General features: G+C 40.9%; 1 protein-coding gene and 2 long non-coding RNA genes across 12 annotated transcripts in view; 1 reads left to right on the forward strand and 2 right to left on the reverse strand.

Annotated features, from left to right (window-relative positions):
* Nucleotides 1-13,788, forward strand: LOC116671652 (uncharacterized). Its single transcript, XR_004327319.1, has 3 exons — nucleotides 1-127; nucleotides 2,158-2,163; nucleotides 13,777-13,788. It is a non-coding gene; the product is annotated as an uncharacterized LOC116671652 (long non-coding RNA).
* The window catches only part of nbeab (neurobeachin b), a 286,390-nt gene that overhangs the window by 236,361 nt on the left and 22,491 nt on the right, over nucleotides 1-27,538 (reverse strand). The gene's annotated exons all lie outside the window — the stretch shown is intronic.
* LOC116671700 (uncharacterized) overlaps nucleotides 13,333-27,538 on the reverse strand; it is a 17,284-nt gene continuing 3,078 nt past the window's right edge. The window contains exon 3 of the long non-coding RNA XR_004327336.1: nucleotides 13,333-13,395. This is a non-coding gene — a long non-coding RNA (uncharacterized LOC116671700). The remainder of the gene's footprint in view (nucleotides 13,396-27,538) is intronic.

Here is a 27,538-nt window from a genome sequence, read left to right on the forward strand (position 1 = left end):
TGCCTTTAAAGTATTGACCATCAAAAAATGCCTTGCCATTCACAACCCAATTTCAATACCTTAAGAGTAAATCTAATCAGCGTCAGTGAACCAATCGGCATGCAGCATGCTTCTACCAAGCGCTAATGTTTGTGATTGGCTGTCCAACATCAAATGTTGTAGAGGCACGCAGGAAAAACTCTACGTCCCACAGAGACAGGGCTTACGTAGTAGGAGCCAAACAATAAATGAAAAAGCTTTCTGCCGTAATGTGTAATGCAATTTCTTTTTATTAAAAAGGAATTTTAGAAATTGGTATTGAAAAAGTATTGTTTAGGAATCCGTCTCAAAGTCACAGTATTGGTATCAAACATTTTTTAACAATACCCAGCCCTACACGAAAGTGTACAGTGACAATCTTAGACTCCAGGGGTAGCAGCTCAATAGCCGTTTGCGGCCACTTGGGTGCAATAAACATTTCCATGGTAACAGCAAGTTCCACCAATCAGAGATGTAGCTGTTATGCTTAGGATTGTAGGCAGCGTTGTACTTCTTCCAAAAATCACGAATAAAACCTGTTTTTCTAATATATATATATATATATATATATATATATATATATATATATATATATATATATATATCTATATATATATATATATATATATATATTACTAAAATATTCTGTATCGATTACATTAGGCTTCCACAGGGCTTCACAATCTGGTAGACCTAGGTAAGCCTACCGTGGATAGTTAAGACATTATGGCTAATAATTAGCATCTGTTTTCAGAATAAACTGTTAATAGGATTTACACTGGTAAGCTCTATACACTCACCGGCCACTTTATTAGGTACACCTGTCCAACTGCTCGTTAACACTTAATTTCTAAGCAGCCAATCACATGGCGGCAACTCAGTGCATTTAGGCATGTAGACATGGTCAAGAGAATCTCCTGCAGTTCAAACCGAGCATCAGTATGGGGAAGAAAGGTGATTTGAGTGACTTTGAACGTGGCATGATTGTTGGTGCCAGAAGGGCTGGTCTGAGTATTTCAGAAACTGCTAATCTACTGGGATTTTCACGCACAACCATCTCTAGGGTTTACAGAGAATGGTCCGAAAAAGAAAAAACATCCAGTGAGCGGCAGTTCTGTGGGCGGAAATGCCTTGTTGATGCCAGAGGTCAGAGGAGAATGGCCAGACTGGTTCGAGCTGATAGAAGGGCAACAGTGACTCAAATAACCACCCGTTACAACCAAGGTGGGCAGAAGAGCATCTCTGAACGCACAGTACGTCGAACTTTGAGGCAGATGGGCTACAGCAGCAGAAGACCACATCGGGTGCCACTCCTTTCAGCTAAGAACAGGAAACTGAGACTACAATTTGCACAAGCTCATCGAAATTGGACAATAGAAGATTGGAAAAACGTTGCCTGGTCTGATGAGTCTCGATTTCTGCTGCGGCAGTCGGATGGTAGGGTCAGAATTTGGCGTCTATAACATGAAAGCATGGATCCATCCTGCCTTGTATCAACGGTTCAGGCTGGTGGTGGTGGTGTCATGGTGTGGGGAATATTTTCTTGGCACTCTTTGGGCCCCTTGGTACCAATTGAGCATCGTTGCGGGATAATGCGCCATGTCATAAAGCTGGAATCATCACAGACTGGTTTCTTGAACATGACAATGAGTTCGCTGTACTCAAATGGCCTCCACAGTCACCAGATCTCAATCCAATAGAGCATCTTTGGGATGTGGTGGAACGGGAGATTCGCATCATGGATGTGCAGCCGACAAATCTGCGGCAACTGTGTGATGCCATCATGTCAATATGGACCAAACTCCCTGAGGAATGCTTCCAGCACCTTGTTGAATCTATGCCACGAAGAATTGAGGCAGTTCTGAAGGCAAAAGGGGGTCCAACCCGTTACTAGCATGGGGTACCTAATAAAGTGGCCGGTGAGTGTAGGTTACCAACAACAAAAACAAGTAGTACAGAAAGAACAAGATGGAATCATTAGCATGGAAAGCTGTTATTGACTCTTGACATTGAAGCGCAGAAGGAATAATTTGAGAGAACAAACGGCCATTCGGATGGATAGATGTGGGGCTGCAGTTTGAAAACAGATCAATAGAGACATACATGTGCTATTTCTTAAAAAGGTTGTGTAAGAAAAAGAAGGCAGTCCTTTCATCACACTGTGCGTTTTCTCTGTGTGTGTTTATGTGGGCATGCGCGTGTGTACTATGGTTTCAGATTGATTGCTCTATTATGATCTATATTTGATCTACTGTGTTAATCACTTGCATCAACACAACCTGTCAGCCTCAATCTGCCTCGCATCATGAGGCGGCTGAGCAGAATGCTGCTCACTGAAACTCGGAGTAATGTCAACAATGCATCCTTCCCATTCACGTGCACTGATCAGTTCCAGACAGTGTTGCAGATGCCTCGCTTCTGCAGGGTGAAAATATTCAAATTTAACTCGGATTCATCTCACTCAAATGTTCAAAATAGAAAGTGTTAGTTCGGTGCACTGGGGAAGACATGTGCAGATTAGTAGCCCAATAAAATAAAACAGAAATGACTGTGACACAGTAATTACTGCCTGCATGAAATGCGGTTTCATCATCTTGCCTTAGCTTAAGGGATGTTTGCCCTGCAGCAGTATTTATTTTTATTTTTTTGAAAGATATTTTTTGGGGCATTTTTTCCTTTTTTTGGGCAGCAAATGTATTCTGTATTTTGCTTTAGTTTGTCAAAAGTAACAATCATTTCACTTGACTTATTTACTTAGATATCTCACTTTCACTGTTATTGTTACTTTGTTCCCCTCTTATTGTCTTCCACTCATTCCTTTCCTGTACTTGTAACCACTTATTTTGAAACTTTGTGCTAAATTGTCAATGTCAAAGCGACAAACTGGGATGGTTGGGTGGGTTGGGATGGGGGGGGGTATCTTTCACATTGGTTAGTTTCTGTACAACACAGCCATAGTATGTTTGTATACATTTGGTCCATTATGTGCTGTAGAAAATGCTACATTGTTTTATGGAAATTCAATAAAAAAAATTCTAAACAAAAGAAAAAAAAGTATCAATCAAAGCTAGCTATTTGGAGAGAAAAAACAGAAATGCTGAAGCTCCTTTTTATGTGTCAGTGTCACGTTGTGCTGGAGTATACTTTTCTTATCAAACACAGGTGACAGCCAGCTTTTAGGCCTGTAATGACAGGACAATTGAAGAAGTGAAAGGGGATAGAAGGGGGAATGACAGCTAAGGGCCGCAGGAGAGAGCCTGCCCGGGCCCGCAGCGCAGAGGAACAAACCCCCATACATGGGCGCCCGCTCCACCAACCGGGCCACCAGGGCGCCCCAAAAAGTCACACTTTTGATGGTGGTAAAGCACCAAACACGAATAGGAATTATTGCAGGGATAGAATGGAAATAATGTGCAATTATTAGACCTATATCTTATTGTTATAGGCATAAGCACACATGGACATGTATTAATCATAGATGGACAGGGGTGTGGTGGAGCAACCCGTGTCTAGACAGACAGACAGACAGACAGAGGAGCCAGATGGCTGTAAACAGCAGAGTCACCCTCCAGTGCCAAGAGTGGATTTTGCCCACCATGTGAAGCCCTTCACAGCATCTGTCTTCAAAAAGCACAGCAATTACCTCCAAAACATAGAGACACAAGCCAAACTTTCAGTAACTCCACAGCTGAGATACTGAGAGGGTTTGAACTTTAAAAGTTTTTCCAAGTGATTAATTCATTCTCAGAGTTCTTAAATGTACCCATGTACAGGTGGGTCTACTGTGTCTCCTCCAGTATGCACTGAATAAACACACTCCCTAATAGAGCTCGACCGATAAAGGATTTTTAAGGCCGATATGGATACAAATATTTGGTTATTTAAAAATCCAATACTCTAATGTATCGGCCGATATAGATAGTTAAAAAAATAAAAAATCCAGAAACGAGTAACAAAACATAAACAGATTTCCCTAAAATTATTATTTATAGTTATTTATGAGTTCTCACTAAAATAATATGATAATAATTTGTTTTCTTGTCACAACAGAAGTGGGGAACATCAAAATATATCAAAGTTCTGATAAATAAAATGTATAAAAATACAAACTTAAGATATGAAACTTAAAGTCCTTTGAACAAAAACACAATAACAAAAAAAAAAACAATGTTGCCAACAGAGACGTTGTAGAGCGCCCTCTAGTGGACAAACCATGCAACACCAACACTCATAACATGGTTGACTGTCCGTTTTTATTTTATTTTTTTAAATACTAATTTTAAAGAATCATTTATTTGTCATTATAAATGAGTCTGATGAATGAATACTTTTTATATACTGTATGTATTTTTTTCTATTGGCTACTATAAATGCCAATACCGATAGTTCGGGAAATGTGTAATATCGGCCAATAATATCGGCCCGCTGATATATCGGTCGGGCTCTACTCCCTACAGTGAGTGGTGATGAGCCAACTCTTGTATTCTGTGACCTTTATCCTGTAGTTATTTTGGCCATACGGACTATCTGCAGACCTGGAAGTAGAGCACACAGTGACTTAAAGGGAAAACACACTTCTTACTGTACAAATATGTGAAACATGCATGTCATACTTGAAAATGTAATGTGTCATACATGAAAATGGAATGTTTCATGTATGTGGTCCTAGCTTCATGTGTTAGTGTCACTATGATAACATTGACTAGTAGGTTGTGCAAATACATACTGATCCACTCATTTATTGCATTGCATTTGACATGATATTGAATAATGAAGTTGCAATCATAATGATGATGCTGTACAGCACTTCTCAGAGATTATTTGATACAGATACAGTGTTCCAGTATTGTCTTCTGTTGAAACATGCCAGAATACTATGTTCTTGTTCTTGTATTGAGCAATACTTATGAATGAATGCCAGAAACTAGTGTGTCAGCTAGTTTACTAAAGGGACAACTGAGACAACAGTGGCAGTCAATGGAAAATGTGCAGTGTACACTATCACCTCATAACTGACAGCCCATTTATAAACTAGGTGGTAGTCAAATCAAAATGGTGCTTTTAGAAAAAACAAAGTGGATAGCTGTGATGGACAAAATGTGCGTAAAACCAGCACATCAAAAGCTAAAGAGCCAAATAATTACCGTATTGGCTCTAAACAGTGCTACCTTGATGCTTAGGCATGTGTGTAGGGAACAGCAGCACAATTGGTGTGTGTTTAGATTACCAGCCAGCATCTTCAGACTCAGAGGAAAGGAACGGAAGAGGATTAGGGCCACTGGTGAAATATGTATTTGAGTTCTGACTTTATTCTTAGATTTCTGACTTTTAAACTCAAAATTCTGAGATTAAAGACAGAATTCTGAGTTTAAAAGTCAGATTTCTGAGAATAAAGACAGAATTCTGAGTTTAAAAGTCAGATTTCTGAGAATAAAGACAGAATTCTGAGAATAAAGTCAGAATTCTGAGAATGAAGTCATTATCCTGAGAATAAAGTCAGAATTCTGAGAATAAAGACAGAATTCTGAGTTCAAAAGTCAGAATTCTGAGAATAAAGTCAGAATTATTAGTTAAAAGTCAAAATTCTGAAAATAAAGTCAGAATTCTGAGATTTAAAAAAAAGTCAGAATTCTGAGATTAAAGACAGAATTCTGACAAAAAAGACAGAATTCTGAGATTTAAAAAAGTCAGAATTCTGAGATTAAAGACAGAATTCTGAGAATAAAGTCAGAATTCTGAGAATGAAGTCATTATCCTGAGAATAAAGTCAGAATTCTGAGAATAAAGACAGAATTCTGAGAATAAAGACAGAATTCTGAGTTCAAAAGTCAGAATTTTGAGAATAAAGTCAGAATTATTAGTTAAAAATACAAAATTCTGAAAATAAAGTCAGAATTCTGAGATTTAAAAATGTCCGAATTCTGAGATTAAAGACAGAATTCTGAGAATAAAGTCAGAATTCTGAGAATGAAGTCATTATCCTGAGAATAAAGTCAGAATTCTGAGAATAAAGACAGAATTCTGAGTTCAAAAGTCAGAATTCTGAGAATAAAGTCAGAATTATTAGTTAAAAATAAAAATTCTGAAAATAAAGTCAGAATTCTGAGAATAAAGACAGAATTCTGAGTTCAAAAGTCAGAATTCTGAGAATAAAGTCAGATTAGTTAAAAATAAAAATTCTGAAAATAAAGTCAGAATTCTGAGATTTAAAAAAGTCAGAATTCTGAGATTAAAGACAGAATTCTGACAATAAAGACAGAATTCTGAGATTAATGTCAGAATTCTGAGAATAAAGACAGAATTCTGATTTTAAAGTCAGAATTATTAGTTTAAAGTCAGAATTCTGAGATTAAAGTCAGAATTCTGAGAATAAAGACAGAATTCTGAGAATAAAGTCAGAACTCAAATACATTTTTCACCAGTGGCCCTAATCCGCTTCCGTAGAAAGGAAAGGAGAGGACTGGACAGAAACATGGTCACTCAGGCAACACACCCTAATCTGCAGATGCCCCAAGTGAGACTTGGCCATGCTCTCTGACACATGGCAATCATACGGCTCAGTGCAGAAACACAGGCACATGGTCCACAACTCAGCGACGGACCTGGAAGCACCAGCTGCCCTCTGACTGAGAATGAATGTACTGACAGGGATCGACTGGCTTCCCCCCCCCCACCCCAACCCCCCGAAGTGTCATTCTGGAGGCTTCACAGACAGAGAGACGAGAGGTTATTTGGAGCTGAACTGAGAGTGTTAAGAGCGAGGGGTTAGATTCAATCAGTGGGCACACTTACAGGCATGGAGAATTTCATTCTTAATCTGGTTACTGGAGTAACCCAGTTTTTGTGCAGCGTGGGCAAATGTCACAACTTGTTTAGAATATCCTGGTTAACCTCTGACTGCTGTCATGAGGATTAAGTTAAACTGTGTTACATAGGTTTTAAACTGGTTATTTTAGCATTAACTGCAGAAATCCTATTGCTTTCATCTTTGGTAATTGTCATTCTTCAAAAACATGACACACTGGATAGACTGTAATAAAATGTCAGTCTTGGTTTATTCACAGCCAACAGAGCTACACAGTGAATATGTACCATTTAAAATGTTACCGTAAAGATTATTTTAATTCTAATAATACCACATTAGAAAGCAATGGACCTGCAGTAACTCTTCTGTCAGAATTTAAAATGGGATTAACTTGAAGTTGTACTGATGACAGATTTAACAAGACACTGGGGTCCAGCCTTGCACAGTCAAAGGGCAGCCTGCCTTAAAGTGCCCGTATTATGAAGAAATCCCTTTTTCTGGGATTTGGGGTGTTCTTTTGTGTCTCTGGTGCTTCCACAAGCATACAACTTGGAAATAAACTATCCATGCTGTTTGAGTGAGATACAGGTTTCTCAATGTCTTCTGTCTTAAGTCTCCGGGTGAGCTGTTCAAAATCTCCACGGCTTTCTACGTCACTAGCCGAGACGAGGTGGCTAACCGTAGCATGCTAGCGTATTCCCAATGGCAAAACACTGCTGCAACACACACTAGTTCACCATAATCTCCAAAAGAACTACTTCCATGTCCCTGTACTGGAGGTATTCCACAAGTGGCCCTCGTCTAGAAGAAGTCCCCCGGCTAATGCTGCCCTGTACTGACCAAAGTTGGAGAAAGAGTTATCTAGCTGATGGGATCTTACCTAGCTACTGAGCATGTGTGACTCCCAACAAAGATAGTATTAAAGTGAGACGTTTAACCCTGTAACTAAAACAAGTGAGACGTCTCACCCTGTAGCTAAAACAGAGTGAGTGGCAGCTCGTTACAGCAGCTCTGTCTGTTTCTACCTCTTTTTTGTGTTTTTTTGTGTTCTTTTTTTGTAGTCACATCAACACTTTAAGTGTGCAACTATGGATGTTCATATTGTTATATTCATAGTTTGTCTCTTGCGGTTTTTGGAACTTTCTGGTACGGCTGTGGGAAACTCATCCGACATGGCCCCCCATTCCACCACGGCCCCATTGTTTTACACCCGGGATCAGCTGTTAGCCCTGCGCCACACACCCCTTCTCTGTGTGGAGCGGCAGGAGATCCCCAAGGAGTTACGGAGAAGGAGAAGAGGATGCGGAGTGGGAGTGTAGCGCAGAGAGCGGAAAAGACGGTATAAACCATGTTTACCGGCTGTCATCATGGGGAATGTTAGATCTCTCTCCAACAAGATGGAAGAGCTGACGGTGCTGTCCCGGCTGCAGAGGGAGTACCGGGAACGCAGCCTCGTGTGCTTCACTGGGACGTGGCTGTGTGAACTTTCTCCGGACTCACATGTCACCCTAGATGGTTTTAAACTTTTACGAGCAGACAGGAAAGCAACAGAGAGTGGTAAGTAGAAGGGAGGGGGGGATCGCGGTGTTTGTGAACAGTAGATTGTGCCACCCGGGACACATCAGTGTGAAGGAGCAACTCTGCACCAGAGACTTGGAGCTGTTAGCGGTTAGCATGCGGCCATACTACCTCCAGAGGGAGTTCTCACAGTATATTGCTGTGACCGTGTACACCCCCCCCCCCCCCTCCGGCGGTTGTTGCTGCAGCAACAGATCTGATCCCCACTGTTGTTTCTCAACTTCAAAACCTGCACCCCCATTCCCTCCTCCTAATCTCTGGGAACTTCAATCATGCTTCCCTGTCCTCTGTTCCCCCCCACCTGCCACACCAGACACGTCACAACTTTGGATTTACTGTGTGCGAAAGAATCAAAGATGCATACACCTCATCGCCCCTCCCCCCGCTCGGCCGCCCAGATCACAGCCTTGTCCATTTGGTCACAGACTACACCCCCGTGGTGACCAAACAACAACCCGTGATGTGGCTTGTGAAGCATTGGTCAGATGAGGCCAGTGATAGACTCAGAGACTGCTTTGAGACTACAGACTGGGAAGCACTCTGCATCTCCCCCCCCCCCCCCGGCACTGACATTGACGGTATGACCCAATGCATCACAGACTATATTAACTTCTGTGTGGAGAACATTGTGCCCTCCAAGTTGTTTCAGTGTTTCCCCAACAACAAACCCTGGGTGACCTCCGAGATTAAGGGCCTGCTGAATGAGAAGAAGAGGGTTTTTGCATCAGAGGACAGAGAGGAGCTGCGCAGAGTCCAGAAGGAACTGGCAGAGGATCAAGAGGGGGAAGGATATCTACGGGAGGAAATAAGATGAACTGAATCTGTTTTTCCCCCCTCCCGTTCCCCTCCTCAGCCTGCCACCTTCAACAACCTTCAATGACCAACAGACCACAAGCCCACCCCTCCCCCCTGCCCCCTCATCAGTTCACCACCCCCTTATCCCCCTCCCTGAGACTCTCACCACCCACCATCGTCACACCCCCACCCCAATCATCCTCCACCCTTCTTCATAACAGATGATCAGGTGAGAAGTCAACTAAAGAAGATCAAGTTAAGGAAGGCCCCGGGCGCCAGGCCCGGACGGCATCAGCCCAAGTCTCCTCAAGGACTGTGCTGACCAGCTCCGTGGTGTGATCAGGCACTTGTTCAACCTGAGCCTGGAGAAGGTCCCAGCCCTGTGGAAGACCTTCAGTGTTGTCCCGGAACCAAAACCGCAGCGCCCCAAGGAGCAAAACCACTTCAGGCCTGTTGCCTTGGCTTCTCACTTGATGAAGTCCATGGAGAGGATTATCCTGCGTCACTTGCGACCCCGGTGGGCACACAGCTGGACCCCCTGCAGTTTGCTTAACAGCCTGGGATTTGGGTAGACGACGCGGGAGCACTGTGAGAGTCATGTTTTTCGACTTCTCCAGTGCTTTTAACACCATCCAGCCTTCGCTGCTCAGAGTGAAGATGGAGAGCGTTGGAGTGGACTATCTCACCAACAGACCACAGTATGTGAGGTTCCATCACTTTGTGTCTGACGTGGTGCTCTGCAGCACAGGTGCCCCTCAGGGTAAGGTGCTCTCCCCCTTTCTTTTCACCCTCTACACCTCAGACTTCACTCACAACACCACCCACTGCCACATCCAGAAGCTCTCCAATGACACAGCCGCTGTTGGATGTGTTTCTGAGGGGAACGATCTGGAATACAAGACGGTTATCAGGGCTTTGTCAGCTGGTGTGAGCTCAACCAGCTCCAACTCAACACCAGCCAGACGAAGGAGATGATCTTCAACTTTAGGAGGAAAACGTCCCACTTCTCACGGTGAACATCCAGGGATCGGACATTCAGGTAGTGGAGAGCTACAAATTCCTGGGTGTTCATCTAAACAAACTGAACTGGACTGATAACACCCATGCACTCTACAAGAAGGGCCAGAGTCGCCTCCATCTGCTGAGGAGACTCAGGTCCTTTGGAATGTGCAGGACTCTCCTCAGGACTTTTTACGACTCTGTGGTGGCCTCTGCCATCCTTTAACCCTCATGTTGTCCTCGGGTCTAATTGACCCATTTTCCTGTATCAAGGTTCTTTTGAACTATCCAATTGGAACTACCAAAAAAATAACATGACTGATTCCACACAACGCCCTTTAGCAAGTATAAATCTCTACTTTAATCAATGTTGGGGTGTCTTATTATAGCATGAAGTGGTTTCAAAATAGTATTGAGTAAAAGTTGACATATTCCAGTTCGTGATTATCCATCAACATACATTCCTTTAATTTTAGTCTAAATAATTCCTAATTTCGGTTTTTCTAACTCAAAGTATAATTACCTACTGTGTAAATGAGGTTTATTGACCATAAAATCCAAAGATAATAGTAAAACTAAAGTTAATAATTAGTATTATGTAGTGTTGAAAACGTCAATAAAAAGTGCCAAACATTGTGTTGAAAAAGGGACAAAAACAAAAGAAAAAAAGTTTAAAAAGAAAAAGTTTAAAAACGTTGATAAAAGCATCAACAAAAGTGTGGATTTTCAATTTTGACGGGAAGACAAACACAGAGATTATGCCGTGGTCTGCTGAATGGGGGGGGGGGCAGCTCGGACAGGGACAGGAGCAGACTCGATAGACCTAACAAGAGAGCGAGCTCCTACACATGTCACTGTGGGGTCCCTGAGCAGCTCTTTCAGCAGCAGACTGATACCCCCCCGGTGTAAGAAGGAGACGTACCGCGGGTCACTGTCAGGCTCTACAACACCTGCACCGCCTGATAATGTTGTAGTTTCTGTTCATGTTTCAATTACCCACCACGCACCATGGCTCTAAGTATATTTCTATTATCTGTATTCATATTTTTCCACTACAAGTACTGACTTTTTCAACATTATGGTTACACTTCACTATCATCTACTGTATATTTTGGTTACTTACTTTTGCTATATTATTTAATTACATATTATTCAATTTATTTTTACATCACTTACTTAAACTGCAATATTTTTTTGTATTGAGGTCACCTCACTTCACCATACCTTTTATTTAATGCCACTGTGCATTCATTTCCTACTTTTGCCTATTTGCCTATTTGTTTGTTGGTTTGCTTTCACTGTGTAAAACTGCTGCTGTAACAAGGGAATTTCCCAATTGTGGAATGAATAAAGTGTTTTATAATCTGATCTAATCTAATTACACAGGGTGAAAACAGGATCTGCAGCAATGTGCAGTACAACAAAATATGGTGTTTTTTAAAAATGAAAATATGTAAAACTATTCTGGTACAACCTAAAAATGCAATTATGGACCTGAAAATTAGCAGAATACGGACGCTTTAAGAAAGGACTAAATACAGATAAACATCAGTCTACAACCGGCTGCGTTTTAAGGACTCCAGCAGACTTTTAGAAGAAAACATATTTCATTCTTGGCACAAAACAGTTCAACTGTTCATTTAAATGTTTACAGCCTTCTATACAATAGTGACAAGACGAATTAATGTTAATGAAGCTGTGCGTGTAGTCTTGTTTCAAAGAAAGAAAGAACATTTTTGCAAAATGTTCATCTCTCATGAATAAATACGAGCGATGCATTACCATGCTTATTGCAGGATTGTTACCAAATGTGTGCACTTAAATCCCACTGATGGAGTTGGACAGTTGTGAATTGCATACTAGAAGCTTGAGGGAAACGATGACTGTGTGATTGACTGTGTAGAACCTATTTTTACAGTCTACGTGTAGAACACATTTTCTCCTCCTCTGCTTACTCTATTTTGCTGTCACTCACAGATACTTCCTTCTTTTTCCCCTGCCAAGCTCAAGATGACCCCCCCATATAGCAGGTCACACACTCAATCTCATAAACCAGCGACAGAACACCGGTCCCACCTCGAAACATGCTTGACTGCTGCGAGCACAGTAAAATCATTCCCACTCACTTGACTGAAATGACAGCTGTCAGACGGGATGAATGAACAAGACTTCACTGACATGACACAGCAGCTGAAAACTCACAAATCCACAATACAATCTGGAGAGTTATTGTACATAAGCATAATAAAATGTACAGTCTTTGGAGCGTTGGACTCCATCGTTATAGAATCATTTGTAAAAGGGGTAAGGAAGCCAAGACGACAACCCCCCCCCCCCCCCCCCCCCGACGGAGTCTAGACAGTGGTGGTGGCGGCAAAGGAGCCCGAAGACCAGACTGAAGGAGTCGACGGAGCGTCCAGTAAGGGGAAGACCCAGGGTGCCTTTGGGTGACAATGACAGGAGGTGGAAGGGGAGGTGGAGGGTTGCACGCTTTGCCTGAAATGACAGCTGACAGCAGCAGGTAGAGAAACCGATTTAAAGGAGGGTTGTGACGCTGTGATTGGCCCTTGGAATTTGTGAGTGATAAGCATAAATCATGTGTGGCGTCTCGTACAAAGCCGTGTAAAAAACATTCACGTAGCAGCTTCTCACATTTAGTGACAGTGACAGTTGCATATCGCTGGTAGAAATTGAGAAAAAAAATTGCGAATGCAGGTCACGTCAGCTGTCAATACTTTTTTTAGTTGTTTTTTTTAGCTTATTCTTTGGGCATTTTTAGGCCTTTATTTGACAGGACAGCTGAAGACATGAAAGGGGAGAGAGGGGGGGAATGACATGCAGCAAAGAGCCGCAGGCGGAATTGAACCCGGCCTGCCGCGTCGAGGAGTAAACTTCTACAATGGACGCCGGCTCTACCAACTGAGCTATCTGGGCGCCCATCAACTGTTGATATATAACATTTATTCTGTGAGTAATTTGATGACAGGCAAAACAGGCAAAAGTTTCAACTTGACTGTTGTCAGGTTTTTTTTGTGCTCTCTGTAGCTGGTGTCTGGATTTAGCCAAACACGGTGTGTTAAGCCCCTGACACACCGACCAGACGGCTGAACGTCGGCAGAAAAGAACTGATAAGCCTCCCCAAATTGCTCAAAAAAGGGCCTCGGAACACACCAAAGCGACAAGACGTAATACGTCTCGACCTGTATTGTCACCCAAACATGAAAAGCGGCAGCTGACTGGACAAACGAGTCACGTGGGTCTGGCTTCTCTGGAAATTCAAAGCCAGACTGTCATGGCGGCTCGTTCAGAATACGATCTCATATTTTACTATATTAAAATATTTTATATTTTACAGTCCATTGAGATTTGTGGATCCTCCGAATGAGTCTCACACCCAATTTCCACCGGTTGCAGATTGGCTCCGCTGCGTGTCTGCTGCGGACGTGACTGACAGCTGAAGTCACGGGGACCCACGAGATCTCGCGAATTCATGAAGAATAGAACCTCAAAACCACCAACAGCTTGTTTCTATCCAGAGGAGTAGTAAGGAAACAACTCTGTGCGGTGTTTTCAAGGCGTAGCACAGGAAAATATGATCCGCCATGAGCACGGTCAATTTTATTTTGAAAATTAACCAGATGTTTTATTTTGTTTCTGTGTGCGACTTCCTGTCCTGCACCATCTGCTGTGCGCTGAATTGCTGCGGAGCTCTACGCCGTCCGACAAAAATACAAGCACAGCGTTTCTGCTCCGGAGGGCAGGGGATCGCCGGAGCTGGGACAGAGTCGGAACGCAGCCGCCCAGCAGTCAGTGGAACTACACACATTGACTTTAATGAAAACCTGATGACTCCGCCCCTGTTCCGGAGCGGATCCACAGACGTTCCGCAACCGGTGGAAATCAGGAGTCAGGGTTGCTGCTCAGTATGCACAGGCTGGCATAAGACCAGACTTCAGGATGTTCTGCAAATATTTACTCTCAGTGATTTTAAATAACATCTTGGCTCACCAGTCAAGTGAGTAAATTAAAAACTTTAACCTGCCAAAATATGAAGTTCGATCACAGAAATCTGTTTTCCGGACCCAAAAAATGTACCGACTCCAGAGAAGGAAAAGGGAAAAGTTTGCAGCGTTTTTTTCTGCTACAGCTTCACGTTGAGCCAGTCAAGCAGACAACCACATGTCTGTTAGAGATAAAGCCACGCTGTTACTTTCATTTGATTAGTTCAGACAATGTTCAGTCAGCAGGGACACATTCTGAAAACATGCACGGACTGTACATACAACCAAGACAGTCACACATTTATAGCTATGTTCATTAACTGGTTGACCCTTACTTATTACCACCCAACAAACACTCTTAGTAGGTGTTCATTTGCTGTGTATACGTCTCGTTAGTCTTTATCCTGAGAGATGAAGAAGTAGATCAACTTTCTTTACAACTCCACAGAAACGTCTTCTAGTCACCAAATCACTTAAGGAATGTCAATCTCTTGCATTGCTGAAATTATCTGATGATTGCTTTTTTATGTGTCTCAACTACAACAATAAAACCGATGGATTTTATGCAACAAACTACTCAATGAAGACCAGGGCTGTAACGATACACCAAGCCCAGGATTCGATTTGTTCGGGACAATTTTTGACCCACGATTCAATACAAATCTTGATTCTTTTTTTCTTCTTTTCTTTCTTTTGAGGAGGGGAGTTAATGAGAGTTATTATTTTTCCGCCACAAGGCATCATTTTGTCATTGATTACATCCCACTTTGCTACACAGTAATACAACAGAGACCTTATCCAGCTAGCAACCATCCACTATCATTACAGCCCCGGCCCGGGGACACATCCACAGTCAGCCCCCAGCCAGCTAGCAACCATCCACTATCATTACGGCCCCGGCCTGGGGACACATCCACAGTCAGCCCCAGCCAGCTAGCAACCATCCACTATCATTACGGCCCGGCCTGGGGACACATCCACAGTCAGCCCCCAGCCAGCTAGCAACCATCAACTATCATTACGGCCCCGGCCTGGGGACACATCCACAGTCAGCCCCCAGCCAGCTAGCAACCCACACTATCATTACGGCCCGGCCTGGGGACACATCCACAGTCAGCCCCAAGCCAGCTAGCAACCATCCACTATTATTACAGCCCCGGCCTGGGGACACATCCACAGTCAGCCCCAAGCCAGCTAGCAACCATCCACTATTATTACAGCCCCGGCCTGGGGACACATCCACAGTCAGCCCCAAGCCAGCTAGCAACCATCCACTATCATTACAACCCCGGCCTGGGGACACATCCACAGTCAGCCCCAGCCAGCTAGCAACCATCAACTATCATTACAGCCCCGGCCCGGGGACACATCAACAGTCATCCCCCAGCCAGCTAGCAACCAGCCAGTCAGCACTTAACTCCGGTGCTAAGGACATTAACGGCAGTTAATTGAACCGTCAAAAAACGGTAAGCTAAATTTACCAGACAAAACGGGGTAAAGCACCAAAAGGACTAATAATAATAGTAATTTATAGGTCCCATGGCATAAAAATTTCGCTTTATGAGTTTTTTTTTACATTAATATGCGTCCCCCCAGCCTGCCTACACAGCAAAAATTGGAGTGTTGAAATTTCAGTGTTAAACATTTCCGAGTTGATTTTCACTCCCAGAGTGTAATTTTAACACATTTTGATTTAAATGGTGTTCAGTGTTGGAGTTATTTGATAGAGTTGATCCGGTCAGTGTTAACCATAGAACGTTTTATACAGTCTATGGTGTTAATCAACTCCGCAGAGACGTAATTAAGCTCCGCCCATGCATTTCACTTCTACGGTTGGAGACAGAGGGGACAAGCCGGCGCCATTTTCTACCTCCCACGCAGTAATACACGGTAAGTCTAATTACCTCAAACTTACTGAAACAATTATCAATTGCTGCTAAGAATTTTAGTATGAACAATGAAACTTCTACAGAGAATATGTGCCTTACAAAACCGTGTTTGTTGCCAGAACTGAACAGCAAATTTGTCCTGGTGATTAGCTAGCTAGCAGTGTATGGTAAGATAGCTAACAGTTTGTTACCTAAACCATCTCCAACTTTATCAATGATGATTTAACAAAGGAAAAGCAAAGCGTTATGTGTTTTTACTACATAAAATCTAGTTCGAGGCTGGAGCTAACGTCTTTTTCCCCTTCACTTTGAACATCAAAGGGGCCGCAAAAAAACATGTCCCAACACGCAGACGGTGTTTCACATGGTTAACTTAGTTGTCTGTGTGACCAGCATACCACTGTATTTGAGTGTACCTGCAGTGTTGGAAAAAGTACTTATTTACTTGTAAGTAAAAGTATGTATTACCAGTTAATTGTACTGAAATTACTAAATTAAAGCTAAAGTACAAAATTAGCATAAAATCATCGGGCTGTGACTGATATTAACATGTATTAAACATTTAAGTGCATCATTAAATACTGATGAGACAACGCATAAGCAGCCTTATAATATCTGTCACAGCCCCATTTTCACTGCAGGTCACAGAATCTGATGGGTCACCAAAAATGGTGTAACACTGTCAACTTAGCTTTATTTTTATTTATTTTTTACTGTTTTTCCTAAAATGTTAATTTACTTTGTCAAGCTTCCTTGCATGTCTCAGTAAAATGCTGGTCCAGGTGAAGTACAGCCAACAGCAGAAATATGTGAAGCTGGATGAGGATGAAGGACCGTTTGACTTTATGCAATTCCATAAAAGGTAAAAGGTTAGCATGGCTTAGTAAAACGGATTTAAACCACATCCATTTCTTTACATGCCTTTGTCAAACTGTTTTGTATTGTAAATGGGGTTCAATTTCTAAACATTTTCAGTTCTGTAATTTGTGCTTCATAGAGTGTAAACGTAAATATACACCAACAGTATATATAAAACCACCAACAGTCAAAAAAGCCATTCATCAATTTTTTAATTTGGATTTAAGAGGGAATGGATTGTGCTCTACATCTATTCAAGGATTATACAGTAATGGATGTATGTATTTAGCGTGCACAGTTATTGGCTATGAGAAAAGAACCGGTGCTTACATCAAAGGCACATTCAGTTTGACCTTACTATCTTTTCCAGTCATTGAGAGATTTTGCCTGCCACCTGATGCAAAAGTTATATACAAGGATGCAACAGGGACAGAAGTTGATGCAGAAATATTCAGCGACCTCGTTGGACAAGGAATGTGGTGCTGACAGTTTTCTCAGATCAGGGTGAGATATCAAGGCAGGTATAATAAAGCACTCTACACCTTACATTATTTAATTATTTTAATTTTTTCTATTCCTGTAGAATTCTCTGATTTCTCCTTGTCTTCTGCTTCTGAGACGTCTGACTCAAGCTTCAGCTCAAGTGCATCAACTATAATCCTAGATGAAGTCCCTAGGAAGAGACAAAGAATTGAGGATACATGTGATGCTGTGTCTGCTAAACAGGTTTCTTAATACTTTCACATTTTTTCACTCTGAGAAAAGCTTTATTACCATGTTTGGTATTCTAATGTTCATGTTTTTTATTAGTTGATTGAAGCTGTGCTAAGAGGCAAGTCTGGGGTGAAGAAGTACTACAGGAGTACCAAACAACAGAAACTCTAACAGATGCTGCAAGAAGAAAAATGGTTAACATCCTGGTGGCTGACATGATTGACAAACATGGGTAGGTTTGTTTTACTTTATATTTATTTTTGCCAAATATCTGCATGGCCATTGTATAAATGTACTGATTTAATATCTCCTCTCACGTACCACCCCACTAAAGCAATCAGAGAAGATTATGCACGTGGGATAGTGATGTTGTTCCCTTCCTCAAGGATCCATACTCCAAGAAGGGCTATGTAATAGGCATTTTTATTGTTAACACTTTCATGTCATGTTGTGACACAAAACTGTGGACAATATTGATATTTGAATTCTGTGAGATTTCTCATAATGCATTTCTTTTCTTTTTTTCATTTCAGGAACACTTCTATGATGCTGCAAGCAGCACAGGATACATTTCTTGGCGTCTGAAAACAGTCCAGAGGAAGATTCGTCAAGGATCTGCATTGCCCCCAAATAGCCCAATTGACTTTTCTCCAGGGGGGCCAAATTTCCAAAGGACTGTTAATGTTGAAAGGCAGCTTGATGGTGATGCTTGCCAAGAGGCCATGTCTTGCTCAACCATACCACAGACAATTCCTTGGTTTTCCAGAAGATGAGGGAGACCTTTCAGCACCGTCAGAAGCTTGTTAATGACCCAGGCAGAAGTGTTGATATCCTCTCCAGCTTCCCAAGATTCCTGGATACAGAAGGATTGGTACGTTTGGGATGAGATGTTTACAATGGCTTGAAAATTGAAAGTATTTCCTGAAGTAGTAGTAGTTTAATATCTTCTTTCTTAAAGGTGGACCAGGACTTCCCTCTCCTATTTGATGACGACACGTCCTCCAGGCTGCTTCAGATATGGGATTTGTCCTTCGAGCCAAATGTCATGGAAGAGGCTAAGCGGCTCACCTCAACACCAGAGTTGCGACGCTTGGTGCAGTCAGCAGAAAGTCCCCCAGGAAGTGATCTTGATGATGCAACAAGTAAGTTATTAATTTTAATAAATCTGGTATAATTGCAGTTAAACTATAACTGCAATAATATTTCATTTCTTTATTTGCTGCATCTCTGAACGTTGATCTGATTTTTGGGATAAATGTGACTAATAGATGGATAACGGTTTACAACATTCTCGTGATGCCTCCCTGTACTCATTCAAACTTAAAGTATTCCATTTGAAGAGTTTTCATTTAATTCTTGTGACTCTTTGTCCTCAGCCTATGACCAAGACATGGCTTCCCTGTTGTTGCTGTTACATATGCTTCCACCACCTCCAGGGGGACTGAAGTCTCCAAAAATTAGTGCATGTGATGCAGTTGAGAGACTTGTTGTCTTTCATAAGGTAATTATATAATTAAGATGATGATGATAATTTCTCATGTCACCTTCTTAGCCACAAATGTAAATGAGGGTTGTTAAAAAGTGGATGGAATTGTAATGAAGTCATCATTCCCATCTAGCACTAGCCAATGAAAAGATGTTTGAATAATCTATTCTATAATGTAGTTTTCTCTTTGGCTGCACAATTTCTTTTGTCTAATTTTCAGTTTTCTGATCTCAACCCTAGTCATGCTGCAGTTTGGAAGAGCATCTCCGCAACCAGCCGGGTCAGCAGCCGTACCTCCTCGCTGTTGGGCGACAGAAGAGCAAGATCGACAGGTTCTACATCACCATGGATAAGCGTCTCATCCCATGCAAGGCAAACCGCTCCCTTGGGGCATTTGATGAACTTTTCAAAGCACATTTTGTGTTTAATTTGTCTTACGATGTGGCACTTGTGAATTTTTACACATTCCTGCAGACAACAGTGTATAACATTGATGTGGGGAAAATGAAGGAGTCACCCAGAGTTAAAGACTTGAGAGCAAGACTGCTTAACCAGCCAGTAGCACTCTCACCCTGTGAGTAAGACGCTATAAAATGTTGACCTGTTTCATGTGTCAGAAAAATTATCCCAGCAGTCAGCAGTTGATTTCACATTTAAGAGTTGAACATGGTTACTATCCTGGACCCAAGTTCAAATTGTTTTGTTCTCAGCAAGGCTGTAGGCATCAGTTCCTAACATATACAGGTTTTCGGAAGCACCTTAATAGTGTTCATAGCAATGTTCAGCAAATTGCTCAAACTTCAACTGCTGCATGTTCATCTAGTGAGCCAGTTGCAACTTCATCTCAGGCACATGCTTTGGAGGACAAATTTAATCCACAAAATCAATGTAGCTCTTCCAGTGTTTCTTCTGAGAGTAATGATTCAGGACTTACTAAAGATCCAACTAAAGAAATGTGTGCATCCATCGTGGCCAAATTACAGGGGAGTGGGATTTCCAACAGTTGGTATCCTCAATTGTAGGAGATTTGGAAGAACTAACAAGTGAGATTCGCTCACAAGCAAAGCATACAGCTATTTCTGCTTTACCTATAACTGACCCCAACATATCTAGTATAAATGAATCTTTTGAAGATTATGAAAACCCGTTTACAAATCTAAATACAGAATGGAAACGAAATAAATACTTCCACCAAAAATGGGGAGTTGTCGAGCCATTAGAAATAACACTGGGAGTGAGATATGACAACAGGCGAAATCAGAAATCTGGTACTTATGATCAAGTACCTGTGAAAGATACTTTTATATATGTGCCGATTTTAGAAACATTGAAGTTCATGTGCAGAAATCCAGACATTTGTGTTTTGCTAAAAGAGAGATTGTAGATCAGAGCCTGACACTTATACTGACTTTTTTGATGGAAGTTATTTTAAAACCCACCATTTTTTTACAGCTAATAGACATGCATTACAAATCCAACTATACTATGATGATTTTGAAACAGCCAATCCCCTTGGCTCCAAACGTGGAATTCACAAAATTGGCTGTCTTTATTTTGTTGTAAGAAACTTGCCCCTAAATTTAATTCGGTTTTGATGAACATCCATTTGGTAACACTTTTTCATACACAAGATCTGCACAAGTATGGTTTTGATGTTATACTACAACCGTTGATAAGTGATTTGAAAAAACTAGAAAGCCAAGGGCTAAGTCTTCCATTTTCAGATGAGAAGGTATATGGTACAATCTGTCAGATCACTGGAGATAATCTAGGGATGCACACAATTCTTGGTTTAATGAGTCATTCAGTAGCCGTCATTTCTGTCGCCTTTGTTTGATTGAGAAGAATGATTGTCAAACGGTATACAGTGAGGATGATCCAAAGGTGATCCTTCGTGGAAAAGATATGTTTGAAATGCACTGCCAGTCTCTCCAGGAAAACCCACAATTGAAGTCACTTTATGGTTTAAAAAAAGGTCTACACTTAATTCATTGAAGTATTTTCATGTTTGTAATAACTATTCATTTGATATCATGCATGATCTTCTTGAGGGTGTTGTTCAGTATGAGATCAAATTGCTTTTTGGATATCTCACACAACACTTTATATCAGAACAGGATTTGCTTTCCAGGATTTATGGTTTTGATTATGGATTTTAGAACGAAAAAATCGTCCTACAAAGATTATTTTGGAGAGTGCTGGCAATGGCATTGGTTTGAATTCTATTCAGACATTGTGTCTTGTGAAGAACATCCCACTGTTGTTTGGTGACATTATTCCTGCAGGAAACAAAAACTGGAATTTGTTACTGTTGTTACTTCAAATAATGAACATAGTTTTTTCACCTTCTCTCACTCTAGGTATGACAATATATTTAAAGCATTTGATTGTTGACCACCACAAACTATTTAAGCACTTGTATCCACATAGAAACTTGATACCTAAGCATCATTTTATGATCCATTACCCATCTTCTATAAGGAAAATTGGTCCCTTATTATATACGTGGTGTATGAGGTTTGAGGCCAAACACAAGCTGTTTAAAGATTGTTTTAAAAATTTCAAAAACGTAACCAAATCACTTGCTAAAAGGCATCAGATGGCCATTGCTTATCACTGGGAAACGTTAACCCTCAAGCAAAATGAGTATGGGCCAATTAAACCTTTTTTCTTCAGAGATGAGAATGTGATCAACAATGAAATGTTTGAAACGATCTTGTCAAAGGATGTTTTCTCGACTAGTTGGGTTAAAGTTGATGGTGTAGTGTATAAAGCTGGACTAGTTATTTGCAGTGCAATGGAAGAAGACATGCCAGTCTTTTGTCAAATAAGTGATGTACTTCTGGTTGAAGATCAAATTTTCTTTTTGACAAACAAGCTGTTTACAGAAAATTTTGATGACCACCATCATGCATTCAGAGTATTACAAAGTGCGGAAAGATGTCTACTTAAAATGTCTGAGGTTAAATTTCATAAACCGTTTGATATTCAAAGCTCATACAATCTTTCAGATGAATATATGTACATCATACCTTCATTCACAATGTTTTAGTTCACTTGACTGCAAGGGACAAATAAATGTTTATGAAAATAATTGTTTATTGTGATTACTTCTTATTAATAAAAGTATATATTTAATACATTTTACAATAAATTTTAACATTTTTTCAGAGTAAATAATTGACACTTTAGGGAGTGAAATTAACCCTACCCAAAAAGTTAAAAAGAAATTAACTCTGAGCAGTGTTACTTGTCTAATCCCTCAGTGTTACTATAACTCTGTTTCACGAGTTAAAAAAGGAACTCTGGCCGAGTGTTAATTGTTTAACTATTTTGAAAGTGTTAATTTAACTCTGGAGAGTGTGGACCTATATAAACCCTCAAAAAGTGTTGAAATCAACTCTGTGGGAGTTAATTCAACACTGGACTTTTTGCTGTGTATGGTCCCTCAGTGGGTAGAAAAGGTGCCTTTGAGAAAATGAAAGCTTGGGTTGGCCGACCTGGAATCTTGCTCCTTATGAGGTCATAAGGGGCAAGGTTACCTCCCCTTTCTCTGCTTTGCCCGCCCACAGAATTTGGCCCACCCTCATGAGAGAGACATTATGACTTTCAAACGCGCAAAGTGGCAGTTGGTCAAGGCCACACCCCCACCCCATGTCATGGGACCTTTAAAGATGCGGTAGCGTTGGAGCTGGACGGGAAGGATAACTCTGGGAGTTGGAAGGGATGTGTTGCGATTCTGCCTTCTTAATCCGCGACAGGAGGTTTGTGGCGTTGAGTGTTGCAATTTTGGTTTCATATGCATATTATTACAACACTAATGAAGAGTGACTTATGCTCTGACTGACAACTAAGACATACATCTCTTCAAAACCTATTTAGACACTTCACCTTAAAAATGAGAAAAAAAAATCTTTCTTCCGTTTCACCAAGAATACAAGAGAGACAGGACATTACAAACAGTACATAGCTAAGACAGCATGAGGACTAGAGGATGGATACCCGACCCGAGCCCGACGGGACCCAACGGGACCCGACGGGCCGGGCCGGGTTCGAACAGATTTTTAGAAAGGACGCTCGGGTTCGGGTCGGGCTCGGTCACATCAGCGCGATAAGGCATTGAACATTTTGAATTTAAAACAGCTTATTATGTAGGTAATGGCGCTTGTTGCCCCGTGTGCATTGATGCGCTCATCTGTTGACATTTCCGAATGCCTTCCTACAATTGCTTAATAAAAGCGGGCTTTCCACACAAACAAACGTACATGTGTCATTAGTATGAGAAACAAATGCGATTTTAACTGTGTCGGGCTAGGGTCGGGCTCGGACATAAATATCTTAATGCCTATCGGGCTCGGGTCGGGTTCGGTTACTGCTCTGTCGGACGCGGGCCGGGCTCGGACAGAAAAATCCGGCCCGATCCGCACTCTAATGAGGACACTTTTTTTTTTTTTTTTAAATAGGATATTCCTAATGCTGTCTTAAGCCTCACAACCAGAAAAGTTGTTCCATGATCAAAGCCAGAGGATCTACAGGTTATTTCTGAGACAGAAAGAAAGGATTAATCAGCAATGATACAGGATCACTGGGGGTTCGACAACTTTTGGACATTTGATGTACAACTTCGTGAGACTTGTCAGTGCATATTTACTTTTTAAGCCTCAAGGACATTTCTGGGCCAGTAGTGGCTCACTAATTTGTCAAGCAGTTAATTTAATAAAGTCAGGCAGACAGAACTGTTTAAGAGAAGTGGCTCTGACAGTGCAGCCAGACAGAAGGCAGTCCAACACTTGTCTCCCATTTCCAGTGTGTGTACAATTCATCTGTCAGTGAATTAATGCTACAACTCGTTAAGACCAAAGCCTGTCATGCTTGGGTCTTAAGCATGACAGGCTTGACAGACTTTTTATTAACTTTTTATTAATCGTTTTTCACAGAAGTGAGTTAAACTGAACTTTATTAACCCTCCTGTTGTCTTCCCGTCAACCATTAACTTCTTGTTCTTCCGGGTCCAAGTTTAAAAAAAAAAAAAATGTTGTGCTTTTCCCAACGTTTTAGTGTGCTTTTGACACTGTTTTAAACATTTTTGTCACTTTTTTCAACCCTTTATTTTTTTTATTCGTGGTCATGAACCCTAATTTAAATGCCATTATACCTAATTTCTGGGTTATAAAAAGCAGAAATTATGAATTATTTTGACTAAAGACAGAGACTGTTGAGTGGATAATCACAGACTGGTATGTTAAAGTTTTATTCAGAATACTTTCAAAAAACCCTTTACACATTTTTTTTAAATGTTATTAAAATTGAATAAAACTCCCAAAATTAGATGGAGATAATTATTATTTTTACCTGCAAAGAACATAGTACGGCTTCCTTACAACGCACATATGCAACCAAGTTATGTTTGGGCAATTTGGATGTAAGAATTGGATTTTTTTATACAAAAATAATTTTAAAAAAAAGGAGTCAAATTGGTCCCGAGGACAACAACAAAAAGTTAAGTTATAGGCTACATTTGCTTATAAGTTATATATAATGAGTTATAAAAGTAGCCTAAAACTTTCAAGATGGCCCTGTAACAGTGTGGTAAATCTATGATTTTTGGGCTTTTCCAAATGTTTTGGAAATAAAGAAAAGACTTATTTTTACTAAAAAAATTTACTATTTTTACTTATTTTGCTTCTTATTTTTTAATGCCCAGCAATGCACATTAGTTGAACCAGACTAGTCCAACTCTGATTTCTGGGTCACTGGTCAATGGACATTTTTGGAGATCATCTAGTTGTTCCGATACCAGTATATTTACTTTGAAAGTAGTTAATTTATGTTCTTTTTCTGTTATGACTAACTGTCATAATAGATAATACAATAAAGTTCTATGTCATTTATTCTCTGTATTTGTTCAGTTTTACAAAGAGCTAGTATAACAACAATACCAATAACATTGGTGCTGTACTCAGTATCGGCCGATACTCAAGTTCAGGTATTGGAAATCGGTATTGGGAAGGAAAAGCATGGTATTGGAACATCTTTATCTTTATCATAAATATGAACTGTTTTTATAAAAGTCAATCATACTGAGGTTTGTTGGGACTGTCACATACAGACTATCTGTAAAAAAAGTCCAATTTGTACAGGAAGGGTAGCACTAGAGAGTAGAGCTGGGCAATATATCGATATATCAATATTGTGATATGAGACTAGATATTGTCTTAGATTTTGGATATTGTAATATCATAATATGGTAGTGTGTCTTTTCCTGATTTTAAAGGCTGCATTACAGTAAACTGATGTACTTTTCTGAACTTACCAGACTGTTGTAACTGTTCTATTATTTGCCTTTACACACTTTGTCATTATATTTGTCAAAAATCCCATTGTGTAAAGATTTTGTGAAAGCACCAACAGTCAACACTACAATATTTTTGTGGTATCGACATAGAGGTATTTGGTCAAAAATATTGTGATATTAGATTTTCTCCATATCGTCCAGCCCTACTAGAGAGCCCTTATTTTAAACAGTGAAAATATCAGGACACACAGCATCCTCTGGCTATGAGTAATGGACACAGAGCTACATGGCTCATTGGAAATGTTAACAATGCCCACTGCAGGATTGTAGCCACAGGCACACTTCCTATTGTTAGCCGTGAAGAGGACCTTGGAACAATCTAATCATTGTTAATGCCGACATTGTGAACATATTGTTGTTAGAAAGTGCAGGCGCAGCAGCCACATGGATTTAGCTTGGCTGTCCTCCTGTGCCCTGGAGTAGCGATGAGGCTGTCCTGAACTTCTCCTCACCTCTCTCCCCATCCTCTACCTACTATTGCTGTGTGGTGATACAGCGATTTCTCCAAGGTCGATAGAGACCTGCATCAGCCATGGCTGGCAATGGCCCACTGGAGAAGAAAGCCCTTCAAAGAGTGGAGCAAAAATCACACTTCCATTGCTGTGAACAAACCCCAAACTGTAAAGCCAGCTGTCAAAAACAAGCCAGACATCATACTCTACTGCATGGGCATCAATCTAGTGCAAAAGAGAGAGTGAAATGCATATTCTCTTGCAATTTCAGTAGACAATATACAAAAGGTGTTAGTACTGGCACCGTCATATCAAGGCATTCTGGGAAGAGAGACCTCTGCTTTATGTATTGATGGCGGACTAAAATGTTCTATTTATCTGTCACACTGTGCAAGTGATTGCCAAACAGAGATGTTGGTTTTCGCTCTGGTCATCCAGTCTGGATGTTTTGATTCAAACCTGGAACACCTGCTGAACGCAATTATGGCCCCGGTAAGAGTGAAAACCAGTAGGTTTGAGACGGCATTTCCATGGGCGCACAACACTACTGCATTACGAGTAAACCAAAGACTCGCTCCAGGAACCCTATATTCAAACTGTGTGCAGACAAGGTTGTCGGCAGGATAATTACGACAGCGTGCTTTCTAGGAGAAAATATGTCACCTCCAAAAACGTACACCTAGGATACAGAGCCGCTCTCCTCAGTAAGCACTGTTGTCCACTCTTGAGGATGCATTTCTGCAATACCCGTCTGTCTGCGACCTGGGCCCCTGGAAATACTGCACATTCATAGAGGCAGACTCGCTCGGTGTATTGAAAGATAAGTGCAGTAATTCTCAAATCTAGACTGCAGATGAAAGAATTGAACTTCCTTAGTACAGCAGCGGGCCACGCTGATCATCCCGTCTATATGTCCAATTCATTTTCTACGAGAGCTGTCTACCTCTCAGAGAAGTTCATGTATATTCATGGCATGATTGTGGGGGGAGGAGGGAGTGTGGTCTAGACCTACTCTATCTATTAAGTGTCCTGAGATGACAGCTGTTACGATTTGACAATATACAAAAATTGAAATTTAATTGAATAGAAATTTCTACTGTCTAGGTTGCAGAAGGGCCCAAAGCAATCTTTCAGATGACCTATGTATTTTTTTAATAATATTTTTTAGTGAGGAAGTCAAATCTGTTGACACAAGTGGAAATATTTTTTTACTAGTTATTACTACAACTTTTGTCAACATATATAAATCAGGTCATGACATTGTTCACCATTTTTGCTCCTAATATTTTCATCTACTGTATATTTTAGGGGAATGCTTGAGGGGAGAGATGGGACTGACAGGTGGGAAACTAATACTGCATGACCATCCTGCTGAGAAATAAAATAGGCTCCACACAAATTTATAGAAACAGGCAAATACAAGCAGTGTCAAGGGTAGGGATTTGTTGTCCAACGCCAAGGGAATATGAGATAAAGTACTCAAACATTAATCAAAGCATGTTTTATCAGTCAGAAGCATGATGCCGGGATTCAGCAATCTCTCCACAGTCTTTCACCCCTCCTAACACCCTGTATTTAGATTAACAAA

Source organism: Etheostoma spectabile, chromosome 3 (genome assembly GCF_008692095.1).
Source record: "Etheostoma spectabile isolate EspeVRDwgs_2016 chromosome 3, UIUC_Espe_1.0, whole genome shotgun sequence".
NCBI lineage: Eukaryota > Metazoa > Chordata > Actinopteri > Perciformes > Percidae > Etheostoma > Etheostoma spectabile.